A 6000-nucleotide genomic window follows, 5' to 3' on the forward strand; every position below is an offset into this window, starting at 1 on the left:
AAGGATGGGCAAATCCAACACTTTCAAGCTTTTATTTAAAAAAATTTAATTCCCTTAAAGTAAAGTGCGATTGTTTTAAAAGTACCCGGGAAGAAAAGAACCCGAATATGTAAGAACTTACTAGAATAATTATACAGCTTCTCATTAATCCCATATAGGTAAGTCTTGTTGATATGGGATTAATTAGGCAGCTATATAATTAATAGGTAATGGGATTTCATGCTCCCCAATCAAAAAATAATTAGACTCGAAAAATTCCTCTGACTGCCAAATTGGACTCGGCCTACGGCCTCATCCAATTTTGTCAGCCCTCGGAATTTTCCTCGTCCAATCATTCTTAATTGGACAGCATGGAGTTCTATTACATATACTAATACTATGATCACCTCGGATTCTTTTGTCTTCCGAGGGCTTTACAAACGCGAATTTCCCGCATGCATAGAACATGAGGAAAATTTAGAAGTCAGAGAAATCCTATCCTACTTATGATATTACTGCACGGTTTCCATGTGGGACGCGTTCTCAAATCTCCCTCGTGCCATGGTATTACTTATAAATATAACCAAGAAAAGAACCAGAATATGTAAGATCTTACTAGAGATATAACCAAGAAAAGGCAATTTTAATTCAATTCGCAAGGGCCTAAAGTTCCTTTTTTCAATAGACAAACGAGTAAAGATGAATTACTAGAACATATATAAGTTTGGTTGTCATCTAATATTGTGCTTCTTAAAAACGTATCGTCCAATCAGAAAATGGCAAGGCGTAATGTCACGTACTGTCCAATCCGAAAAGGGTAGGACGTAATATCACGTATCGTCCAATCCGAAAAGGTCATGATTTAGTGTCAAATATCGTCCAATCAGAAAAGGGCAGGACGTAATGTCACGTATCGTCCAATCAAAAAAGGGCAGGACGTAATGTCACGTATCGTCCAATCACAAAAGGGCATGACTTAATGTCACATATTGTCCAATCAGAAAAGAGCATGACGTAATGTCACACGAGGGTAAATCATTACAGAGGGACTTCTGCTAGATCTAGTTTGTCGTCTATACGCGCGTTCTTTTACATGATGCCACTGGATTATAATCGCTCATACGTTTACAATTACACGTCAGGGTTTATTTGTTTCGTGCATACGTTGCTCTAAGCACAATGACGTAACGAGAAGCTAAAACAAATTAGTGACGTTTGATTGGATAATTTTTGTCGCGCGGAAATCCCGCTCGGCTGTATGTGTTGCGCTGTAACTTCTAATGTGGAAAAACCCTAGAGGAAGCTAACTTGGTAAACGATGGAAGTAAAATTAAAACAACTAAATAACGAATAGAATCCTAGAGAAGAAGATTTATGAAAGACGTAGTAAAGATAGCAGAGAACAGAAATAAATAAAGAAGTGAATCTTATGAGCCGGCTTGATAGAAGGACAATTTACAAAAGCTAGATTACGGGTGAAATGTTTTGAAAGAATCATATAAGAACCTGTATAGTAATATGCTACTTTTAACATTTAAAAGTATACTTAAAAGTTATTAGACATTTTCACTTAAACCAGTGCTAAAACTCCACAAGCATTTTAGACCACATTCATGGAAGTAAAATGGTCTAAAATCGTTTAAAAACCACAAGTAATAGTGCATCCAAATTATATCCCTTTGACTACGTTCTTATGACAAAATGTCTATGAACGATTCTTTAGGAATTCTAAATTATTATCTTATATTACTGTCCAGAGTTCAAGGATGATGCAAGACTATATCGCATATTTTTAGTAAAAAAAATCGTATTTAAAAAAATGTATATGCAGTACGTTTTCGTCACCCAGGTTACCATACTTTCACGAGTTTCGTACCAGCGCTTCCTGAAATTACTGTGTTAAATCATCAAATTAGAATACACAACCTTTCTTCATTGAATCGAAAATAGGGTTTTTTGTTGTGATTTAGGACTATTATTTATACTCTGCATCAATCGTTTCTTTCCCAATCTTTTCAAGACTTTTTTTTTTTTGAACAGGTCCTGGTATTCAAATTTGAACTCCTATTACTTTAAATGCATTTTTTATTCATTTTAAAATAGTTTACATGGTGAAATTAAAAAGTAGAGCGTGGAAAGTAGAGTGACCACAGTAAATCCGTGAAACACTTATTACTAAATAGTACAAAATAGTGCTAGTTAAACAATAGAAAACAATTGAATTTGTATGAAATTGTGCTATTTAGTATTGCTAAAGTTTCACGGATTTACTGTGGTCACTACTATTACGTATATAAAGGAAAAGATCAAAGCTTGCAGTATGTAGAAAAACTGCATTCCTTTTGGAATAATATTTAGAAAATCCCCACTACCGCCCACCTTTACCATTCAGCTTTCCGGTACATGAACTACTTTCGTGATTTTGTCCAATCACAATTCATTCTCAAACTCGTCGTCAATGGCAACTGTTCTCAATAAGTTCATTGACCGAAATAAATACAGTGAAACCCCTCTATACCGGACCCTCAGTATACCGGAATTCTCTCTAAACCGGACAAAAGTTTTGGTCCGGAAATTTTTCCCATATATCTTTTGTAAAATAAACCTCAGTAAACCGGAACCTCTCTATTCCGGAAACCGGACGAAAATTTCGGTACCAAACGCTATTTAACAATAGAATTCAACCCCACTAGTCCGGAAGAACGTACACTTGTTTCGGAACTACCGTCACTAGCGTATTTGCGGGTGTGTAAATTGAGTCTACAGGGACAGCTTCTAAACTCACAAAATCATCGAACATTTTCTTTAAATAGTAAATCTTGTTCACAAATAGACATATAAAGACTAATTAATTGTTTTCAATATATAAATGTTCAAACAGAATGCATAAGGAAGGTTTAATAGTGTTGAGAAATACTAAAGATCGAATGGTTCGCGAAGTTGCGGCCGCCATGTTTTTTCATGTCACATGGCTTTGGGGTCATTCCCAGTCCATTTTACCGGGGATTTTGTTCAGATCGTATTTAGAATGTTTCTTCTTGGCGTTCTTTTGAAATAAAAGTTAAGAAATTTGCTTAGTTTTTGATCTTATTGTTGATATTTTTACTTGAACTTTCGTTTACGTGATTGTTTATACTGACGCCAAACGATTAGACACAAACATATTTTCAATAGGTGTGATATCGCACCTATTCAAATCAAAAACAAAAGTAATTTGCAAAAACCTCAGTATACCGGAACCCCCGCTAAACCGGAAATTTTTATCGGTCCCAGCACTGTCCGGTATAGAGGGGTTTTACTGTACTCGAATTCAATTGTAACAAAGTTGGAAAATTACCTAAAGTTGGGTAATTTTTACACCTAGAAAAATGACGAGGGAATCTTATAAATAATGCTTGCTTAATTCACCACACAATTGACGATTGACGAAAGATTATATGACTGCACTATGACAGAAAAGAAAATCGTAAGTATTGCTAAATGGTTTGGATTGATAGAGTACAAACACTATAAGTGTGTAACATAAATACCACTAAATACTGCTAAATTATGCTAATCCTATTGTTTTCTATTGTTTAATTAGCACTATTTACTACTAAATAGTGCAAAAAAAGATATAACTAGCTAAAAACTAGTGTGAGCTGCGTCGGTGTTTCTAATGAAACAGCAATGATGAAAAGGTAAATTATACACCGTGAAAAGATGAAAAAACTTACTGACGTTTCGGACGCTAGTCCTTCGTCGGAGTAAAAGAGAAAGAAGTGGTAGAAAGGAGTGTATATATGATAGGATCATCTTTATGATCGCATTTGCAATCATCTTTATGATATTCGCAATAACGATCCCACCAAACCAGTTTCCCGCCATTTTAATCTAGCTAACCATTCTCTTTCTGACTTCATTGTTTTCGGTCTTTCTTTGCTTAACGGCAACAATGATTGTCGCAAGACCAAAGAAATGCGGCTTATTCACCTATTGGGCACTCTTAGTCCCAACGGGATTAATGAACGCTTTATTTTCAACTAACCTTTTCTTTTGTCTTTTGATTGTTTGTTTTTGTTTCCTTGCCTACCTTGCTCTCATTGGTTTCTTTTGTCTTATTCTATCATATATACACTCCTTTCTACCACTTCTTTCTCTTTTACTCCGACGAAGGACTAGCGTCCGAAACGTCAGTAAGTTTTTTCATCTTTTCACGGTGTATAATTTACCTTTTCATCATTACTGTTTAAATAGTGCAAAGTGTTGCACACTTTCAGTGTTTGTACTATATATGATATTAATGATTATTAATTATGAGAGCCGCCGGTGCATAAACAACAGATTACTAGCTGTGTGCTAGATTACATTATCTGAAAAAGAAAATTCTAGAACAAATAATCCAAAAGAGTGAGGAAAACAAACGTCGTATCAAACTAAGCCTTTCGACTTTGCTAAAATCCTAAGAATGATTTAGATAGATAATCCTTGTAACACTACAAGTCTAGTGATACCATGCAGGATTTCAGTTCATATCAAACAACTAGGAATAGCTGTTCTATTATCTTTTCTACCTTGTTTTTAAGTGTTGTTGATAATTTTCAAGTCTCTTGCCGTCTATTATTAATTCACTGAGGGAGTCTGAACCGATATAAATGGATGACCTCTCAGTTCAATCATTCGTTCACGCTTCATTCGTTCTTCAAAAACGACACTTTTTCGAGTTGCAAATTACCTCTGTGTTCCTTGATCACGGACTTATTTACACAGACTTAGCCTTGTATCAGGGTCTAAATATTCACAAATACCAACGGTAAAGTAAAGAATGCACAACTTCAACAATACAAACAATTTGAAATTCCACGGACCTTGACTGAAATACATGCTTATCAAACAATTGTTGTTGTTCGCGGGCTTCCTGTGGTGACAAACCACGCTCCCCTCCCCTAAACATTTCCAGTCCTTTTTCGGCCAAAACCAAGATGACTGACTAGTTCACTCGATTTACTGTAAATTTGAGCAGTTTTGAGCAAGAAATTCGCCTATTTAGTAAAGAAAATTATATTCCAATTTCCAAATATGGTAAGTACATTCCTTATATGGTAAAAGAAACGGCTCGAGCGGAAGGACAACTTTTCTATGTGGAAAGTGAATATTCTGCACAAAATCCAGGCTTACCCTGAGCAACAGATAACTCGAAACTGGAATATTCAGTGTTTGGGTAAGAGCTTAGGAGTATTGTTTATATACTACAAGCGAAGCGGCTGTCTGAAGTGGTATCAAGACATCGATTGTTGTGTAGTTTTATTAATTCATTTAAAAGTTCTTTTTCTTCTTAATTCAGATAATGTTAATAGTGACAATTCTTCTCATTGTTGCCTTAAGTGGCTTAACAATCCAAGCCGTTCCTTGCCCATCTCGATCGTGTATCGATGGAAAGCGGCTACAAGTCCTGAATGGACTGGTCCAAATCAAATGTAAGAAATCCTCATTTGGCTGTGCAGCTCAAGGACCCAGTGGAAGATGTGAAGAGATTATAGATAATGTTAATGGTACAAAGGTTGTGATTGGCTGCCAATGTGCCCACGGATAGCTGTCGTACCCACACCCTGCTCGTTCTTTTTGAAGATGAGAAGAGTCTGGAAACGAACATGGAAACGAGCTTCGCGCCATCTTTTGTGACCAATTTGTGACCAGGACCACAGGTAGCCCAAGCTTGGTTTCTGTGGTGTCCTGCTATAAGGAAATGTATGGAGATTCATCAAAAATTTCAATAAAATCATTGAAAGGTGAAATAAAGCCTCGAAATTTTACCCGATCATTGAGAAATAGCACTTCTTTCGCTCTGCGTGGTCATTTTTTGAATTTAACCCGTTTTAAGGTTTTTTTCCCCACCAGTAAGAAATAAGAGAAGGTTGGAAACTCGAGTCCCAAAAGCGAACCATCACGGGTCTTTGAAACCTCGTACGTATTCGAATTTTCTTTCCAGTGCCAAATTTTAGTCATGACCCTTCTCTCACATCCCTATAGAACCGAGAAAGT

This window comes from Actinia tenebrosa, unplaced genomic scaffold (genome assembly GCF_029948245.1).
Source record: "Actinia tenebrosa isolate PJP-AT-01 unplaced genomic scaffold, QUT_ActTen_1.0 PGA_scaffold1__47_contigs__length_23844297, whole genome shotgun sequence".
NCBI lineage: Eukaryota > Metazoa > Cnidaria > Anthozoa > Actiniaria > Actiniidae > Actinia > Actinia tenebrosa.